General features: G+C 37.5%; 1 protein-coding gene across 2 annotated transcripts in view; it reads left to right on the forward strand.

Moving 5' to 3' along the window:
- The window catches only part of LOC108745843 (discoidin domain-containing receptor 2), a 189924-nt gene that overhangs the window by 48310 nt on the left and 133375 nt on the right, over positions 1-8239 (forward strand). For both annotated transcript variants that reach the window (XM_018482240.1, XM_018482239.1), the window contains exon 2: positions 3367-3429. The gene's annotated coding sequence lies outside the window, so the exon portion shown is untranslated. The remainder of the gene's footprint in view (positions 1-3366; positions 3430-8239) is intronic.

Genomic DNA, 8239 nt, shown 5'->3' on the forward strand with positions numbered 1-8239 from the left:
TTCGCCAAGTTTTTCATGATTTATAAAACAAAGAATATCTCGTTAAGAATTCACAATACGTAATCCTCGTCATTTGCATCGTTCATTTGCCGAACCGTCTCTCTTTAGCTTCCATAGGTCGCTTCCAGCCAGAAGTGAAACCACGGTTTTAATTATTGCGCTTAATATTATAGCGTTTAGCATAGAATTATACTTGCAAACGAAATATCTTTCGCGTTGACTCAAAAATTATCAAACGTAATTCAACCTGACAAGTTTCGTCGATATCTCGTGGGAGTTGAAATTAATTCGGGACTTTCTTCCGTGACTTCATCGGATCCGATCGTAGCAGATGAGCCAAGTTGGTTTCTGCTTGATGCTGGTCAAAGGTTTCGATCGAGAAAATAAGTCGAATAGTGGGTGATGAGAGGCAACGGCATAAAGAAAAGAGTTAGGGCGAGTGTAGCAAGGGGAAGCCGGCTGTGTAGATGTGAAGGAAAGGAAGGATATCCTTATCCACTTAGCAAGCGAGCAAGAGGGATACGCGTGCCTTGAGATCGGAATGAGATAGGAAAGGATATCTTAGAGTCATGGCACGCGACTTTCTTCTATTTCTTTCTATTTCTTCCTATCGTGCCTCGTCTGATTTACGTTATTTAAACTTGCACTCTTTCTGCTGCTGCTGCCATGTCGTTGCACGTTGCCTTTAATTCGTAATGCTTGCCTTCTACGCAACGAAGAGTCAACACCGATATATGTTATTTCAGGTCTTCCGTCTTTCTTTGATCACTTATTTTTGATGTCGCTCGCGTTTCAATTTCGCTCGTTTTCTTCTACTGTTTTTATATTGCGCTGCTTTTTTACGATCTTTTTCTGACGTTAAGTCTCCAGTCTTTACGACATCGCAAAGGCAAACGTTTTCTGTTATTTTCTCGCGCGTTCGACCGCGCGAAGCGAAGAGAGAGAGAGAGAGAGAGAGAGAGAGAGAGAGAGAGGGAGGATAGAAATGTGCGAATGCACCAGTCGACGGCGGAAATAAAGCATTTCGGGCGGTAGGGGGGCATAATTTTCGTTCCTTCCGCGACCGTATTTCGTGAAGACAATGCGCCCTGGGTACCGCAATCCCGGATACAACCGACCCAGAAAACACGGCTGGGATTACTGTACTGCGATAGCTTGCCTTCTACTCGTCTGTCTGTCTCTAGTCTCCAGATCCGTACTTCCGCCTACTTGCGATTACTTGGAAGTCCCAGAGGGTGTAGAGGGAAGAATAGGTAACTGTACAGTGACATTCGCGATATTTAAGTTAAGGCAGAATACTTGAGACAAAATATGTTATAAATCACATAATATGAAAACTTATATAATATGTAATATATGGATATTATAACATGCAGGACATGTACTTAGATATTCTACTGTGATGAAATTCTCACAAGATGGTAAAACTGATATATGAATAACTCTTTCCTTTTTGTTTCAGCTTAAAAGCTTGAAAAAGCTAGCATTAAATTTTAATCAAAGAAAATTTTTTAATCTTTTAACGTTTTATGAGTTTTTTACGAAAATAAATTTGTTACCAATCGTTTTTTACATTAAAACATTACCGTAAAGAATGTCCCAGAATGCATACTATCTTGGAGATAATTATAGCGATAAATGTATCCATGACTCGTTATCTTCCATTGTTACATTTATTGTCTTGCTACTTGAATAAATCATGAAGTGCCATTCACTCAGAGAAAGATTTTTTCGATTAAAAAATCGTTTTTTTGCTATACGGTTAAAGACAAAATTTCTTCGATTTCAACGTCATTTCTTTGATTTGTATATAATTTCTTTAAAATCAAATAAATTTTTTTATTTGATTTTAAAAAATAATGTTTAAATCAAAGTAATGGCGTGTTCAAATCAAAGAAATTTTTTCTTTAATCATATAGCAAAGAAACACATTTCTTTAAATCGAAGAAATCTTTCTCTGGGTGTTAATATAAATATCGTGAAACGTCTACTATTTTATTAAATAAAAACCTTTATCAATTTAATTGATTACGTATAATTCAAGTAACGATCTGACGGTCCGGCAAAAGTAGAGAACATATCATAAGGTAATCGTTCTCGCTGTCAAAGTGTCATGTTCGAATGTCAATTCTCGGAAGCATTACATCGAGATTATCTTTATCTGGCTAAATCTTCGATGTAGTCATCACAAGTAAAAATAGAGAAAGATGTTCAGATAGATCCGAACTTTAAAGTTTTCAATACGTCGTAAGCCGTAATACCGCGTGTCCAATAGTTTCTTCCATGTATTTAAATGCCAATATCTCTCTATGGATTTACGTACGCTTCTTCTTCTATGTACGCTTGCACATCGCTACAATGCGTACAAGTCAATGTATCGGAAACGCGTTCGCCATTTTTCTTCACTTATCAAAGTATTTGTATACGTGAAAGTATAGACGCGTCGAGTCGCTTCTCGGCAGTACGTGGACCAACTTCAGTACTCCAAGGTATGCCATTATCAGACACATCCACTACGAAGTTAGACAACTTCGATGGGAACTGAAGAAGCGGACGAAGAAGGCGGCTAAAGTTAGCCGATGAATCTGCCGGGAATAGTCTACCAACGTTTCATCAAGTTTGCTAGGCGCGCCGCGCGATCCGAACCGTTCATCCTCATTTTTTACTCGAATCAGATGTGCTTTTACACACACGCTCATATACCTAAACTTTTTGCCGCCGTGAAATTTCTGAGCGAGATATTATACGCTGCGGGAAAACACCGACACGACATGCGGATATTCGCGCAGGCCTGTGTTTTATTGCCGCCACCGGCGAATAAATATGCGGACGTTTCCGCCATGGTCTCCTACTCGACCATAAAAATGATAAAGAAGGGTATCGACTGCCCAACCACCTTGAAAATGCTGAAATACATATGGAAACGCACCATCACCGACGTCTTTTGCTTGAAATCAATGCGCACCCCCGTTACTTTTTTCCCACGGTAGTCGCGATCGCTTTCGAAGATCCTGCCGTGCTCGCACTCATACCGCAAACTCACTTCCTCTTCGTTTCAAGTGTGTCCTGCGGATAAAACTTCTTACCGCTGGTCATTCTTAGTTCTCAAGTACTTCGTCACACTAAAGTTTCTAAAGCTGTGACTGTCCGGAACCTTAGTCTTTTCTTCGAATCATTGATCGTTCAGATACAAGGAGCAATCGTGTTAATGAAAAATGAAAAAAGTTTATTTACTGAAACTTACTGAAAATTTCCAATCATTTGGAATGAGCTCGTATTTTTAATACGTATTTTAATATAGATTATAGGTATCTAATTTATTGTGTTACATTATTATATGTAATGTATGTAATTATGTGCTTGCAGGATTAATTACGCACATCGAAGATGCAGTAAAAGGCTCAGCTCTTATGACATCTATCACATTCGGTGAGTTATTTATGTAATTTTAAATTTATCACATAATAATTTTCATAATATGACAACATAATGGAAAGTAGGTTTAAATACACGAGTTGCTTTATTGATTCTTAAAGCGCATAAACTGTGTACAAATTTAGAACGTTTTAAAGATGTTGAGTACTCGATACAGTCGCTCATTCGCAGTTGAAAATTTTATGGACTGAATCAAAGATCGAATGTTTATATATATATATATATATAAATCCATGAAAAGTTTCTTACTCCCTGCGGCGACGATTTTCAAGAGATATTCGTGCTGAGCTACTTCAGGTCGGTAAGTGCACCGACCTCCTCATGAATTTCATAAAGTTTCATCCGTCCTGTACATCGGGAGTTTCACGAGGCCCGCGAAAATTGGTGCCATTCGACGCTCGCGTAAAGCTTCGTCAAAATCGAAATCTAAGATATGGCGTTCGTATACCACAGCTCGTAGTACTATGAATCTCTTTCGCGTTTTCACAAAAATGGGGTTACGCCATGCGGTTGCACGAGCCAATCCAATCAACTCACTTGAAAGACTTATGACATGAATTTCATAAAGCGAGAACGGAAGGTACCTTTTAAGCATGCGGAAATAAGAGAGATGGAAGTTCAAAGGATCACGCTATTTTCAATATCCGCGCGTCTCATTTTCGGCGATTTTGTATTAAAGGGAATGACAGTTACTCTTAAAATATAAACTATTAATTATATGAAAAATTGCATATTCTTCTTCGCAGCGAAAAGAGATTGAATTGCTAATGCAATTGATTAAAAATACAGTACACTAGATAGCTTTTGTAAGTATAATCGCAGACTTAATTTTCTAATTAGTTTTTGACAAATGTGTGATTTTGTTGGATATTGTATCCTAATTACATTACTTAATTTCCCATAATCTTACTAATATCACCTATTTTAGCAATCCGATATAAATTCTTTATATCGGATTCTTCATTCTTTAAAATAAGTGAATCAGTGATTTCAGTTCACTTATAACTGATATAATCATCAGTAAAAATATTTATTATTTCTCAGAGTAATAATACATACTGATTCACACTTTTAGAGAGTATCCAGCTTGTGTCACATACGAGTATTATGCATAGTTCGATAATATCAATGATTTACTTTCATTATTTATTAACCAAGCTTTTTTCATTGGCATGTGATGAGGTTTATTCCCTGGCGATGAATGTCACGCGTTATTGCGCAACGTCTACGGTGTTTCGTGTAAAATTCATTCCCCTTTATAACGATAATGACCCTCCGTACTACGTCCGCTCACTGAATCATTCATGACGATGTGGGGTCAGGCTTGTGGAGCCTTCGTCAGCTGCCGTGCGATTACCGTGCATTAGTCCGGGTAAGTCTCGCATTTTCCAAGAGGATAAAAGTGCCTTTCAGAAAATGAGGAAATACTAAAAATCCCTCAAACTTCACTACCACCACCACCACCACCACCACGGCTACCATCGCCAACTTTACGAGAAACGCAAATTCGTCGTTCCCGCGCTACGCTTTTTTACTTAGATTTCTCACGTCGTTACCGCATCTCAAGTTTTATCGATCTTATTGGCAGCATCCCGCCGGTTCCGAATGTTTTTCCAATATCCGTGACTGGATTTTGTGACATGACAAATGCAACGCAGATAAATCGTCCTCATTATTTACCTCTCGATTTCAAATACTTTGTACGCAACAAGAAATAAGATATATCATGTGGCTTCGATTATGCGATTTTTAGAATAACTCTACCGGAAGTAAAAAATACAATGCTCAATCTTCTCTACTCGGCCCGAATAAATTATCATTTGAACATTGTCTTATTTATATCCATTCTTATATAAGTATGTAAACTCTAACACTCTATAAATGGGAACAGGTAGAATCTTGCTCTTGTTTCAATATGAAGGTGCAGTTTTATAGGTAGAACGTGACTTAACGACGCGATTCAAATAAAAGATAAGAATAAACGGTCGTAGTAAGAAAGTAGTAAATCAGAATATGGAGCAAAGACAAAGGTGGGAAACTGAAATAACGGTACTTATATCATATAAGAGGAAATCGGAGAAGCCAATTAATGATCTCTTTCTCATCTTCTCTATGCTATTCGTACTTTCCTTTCCTTTCGTTCACCCTTTACGTAATAAGTTCTTTCTGAGATTTCTGGTCGGATAAACCAACCCAGAAAAGTGTGCAAAACGGAGGCAAGGATAAGTCCATTGCGAATGCGTAAGCGAATTACGGAAGTTCTTTGCTGGAGCGAAAAGAGTCGACCAGAGTGACGGAACCGGAGAGAAATCCTTTCAGCGTTTTCCCGTTTCGCGGATGCTCGGTGGACATTGCCGAGCTAAAACACGGTTTCTAGGACTAATGGAAACGCATTAATTTATCGCGATATCATGAATAGAAACTTATTTGGACGCCCTGCGCGTCTCTTCAATAAATTATATCAGCCTTATTACACAAATGGAGAAATGCTAAACTCTCCCAAAATGAAGATCAGGGATATACAATACATCCATTCTTGAAAAATATAATAATAAGAATATGAATATTATATTATATTTATTTTTAAATTTTTTAAATAAATCAAATATTAACGACGAAAGGTAATCTCACGTAAGCATGAAATTTTTAATGTTACGACTGGAAAAAAATCTCTAATCTTTTTACAGTTTTTTTTTACATCCTTTGCAAAAGTATTGACTTCTACTACGTATATAATTCTCTACGTATATAATTATAATTATATATAATATTTTGCATACACGTTACTGCGACGTGCATATTCTTTTCTCTTTTTATAAATTGCAATCAATCTCCAAGTAAATAGATTCGGGCGACAGAACTGTGATTAAAATTGATTCCACGGATAGCATACTTTATGAGAGAATTTCTTTCGTCGTTATTCAACCAACGAGAACGATCACGCGGATTCAAATAGAAATATATCGAGCGACCTACCGATGCTGGTTCAATCAAGCCGCGGACCAACGGATTATATGTCTACGAGAGAATTCACATCGGGAATCCCTCGCGCGAACTATTCGCCTCGATATATCGGTTGACCTGTTATTATCAGAAATAATAAGCTCACAGCTGACCGGCGGTTCCTCGTGGGAATCACCCTATTGGACACCCGATGACGATCCTCCCTTGCGACCGCAAATACGGACAGCACGAGAGCACTTGACCGACTTTTCCAATTGGTCCTGCTAAACTTATCCGATCGGACATCGGTCCAGCCTTGTGGGCTCTCTCTCTCTCTCTCTCTCTCTCTCTCTCTCTCTTTCTTACTCACTCACTCTTCTCCACACAGACCAATAATATCTCGCGGAACGTAGTGACCATAGGACCGCCTCGGGGATGCAACGATCCGTGGGAAACGCTGGTTGAGGGAAGACGATCGATAAAAAAGTGAGAACGTGAAGTTTTCGCTAATACAAAGTGCTTGATTCTCTGTAGATGAAACTCTATAATTATATCCAGCGAATTCTACAGAAATATAACTACGGTGCATGTGTATGAAAGATTAAATATCAAAAGTTAAAGATATTTAACATAATTCCGAACTTATATAATTACATTGTTTCGCGGTAGTAGATATATCCGTAATTCGCTTATCGATGCATATTGTCACAAAGTTATTGTATTCTAAAAAAGAATCTACTATTGATTTCAAGTATTCTTGATATTTGACGTTAAAAAACGTAACTACACAATTTCCATACGTATAGATAGGCCTTTCCGTTATATTCTATTCACGATAATGAGATATGATTGAAATATCGAGAAGTTTAATAGTTTAACAGTTTAAATTCCATCTGATGAATATAGACATTCTATTCTAACGAATCAGAGAGTTAAAGTAAAACGCGTTCCTCATTTACGATATCGCTTTAAAGTCAAAGTAAGGTGGGAATAGGCGTAAGATTTTAGCGGCGGCAGCAGCGTTAAGCTAAGCCATAATCGTCTTATTTCCGTGTTAAATCTCTTCTTCTCTTATCCTTGTACTTCGGGAGTGGAAGGTGCCACGAATACCAAGCGAATGATATGACTGGCACCATTGTTCTCAGCTTACACCCTCCGCTACACGGTTATAAGCCGCCGCCCGAGCGGCGAGAAACATGCGAATTAAAAGCCGTTTCCTCAAGATGAGCCGCTGTGTTACGAGATGAGCTTTGACCAGCCAGACAGGCTGCCAGGATAATATCACACCCATACCAGATACTGTGATTTCCAACTAAAGTCGGTTAACCATAATCGTGGTTTAATTCATTATTTGCTTTTTTTCTGCAAATGAAAACTTAAGTAAGAGATAATTACATTTTAATCTTAATTAACTTGCACTAATATTTGCGGTAATAATTTCTAATGATTTTATGAGCTTTTATGAGATTTTTCGTGTTATTTAAATGTAAGTTGCCAAGAGAATTTGATGGATAATAATTAAGTTTGTGAACGTTCAGTTTCCAGACGCACAGATGCATATCTATTTTTCCTGATTAAATAATTACGATCCGTTTCCGTATCACACAATAATGTGATTTTACTTAGATCCCATTCGCTTTTGATTTTGAGTAGTGAAAGCACAATATCGAGTGATAAATATGTGCTATAAACTAGAGTTTCGCGTGAGACATAGTGGATCTTGTTGCACGATTAAAATGTCTTGGTGCAAATGCACTGCTACGATTAGGAATGTTTTCCTGAAAAGTGAAAGACAAACAGTATAATATTAAATGATATGAAACACAATAATATATATATGTATATGTATATATATATATAT

This window comes from Trachymyrmex septentrionalis, unplaced genomic scaffold, assembly GCF_001594115.1.
Source record: "Trachymyrmex septentrionalis isolate Tsep2-gDNA-1 unplaced genomic scaffold, Tsep1.0 scaffold15, whole genome shotgun sequence".
NCBI classification, from domain to species: Eukaryota; Metazoa; Arthropoda; class Insecta; order Hymenoptera; family Formicidae; genus Trachymyrmex; species Trachymyrmex septentrionalis.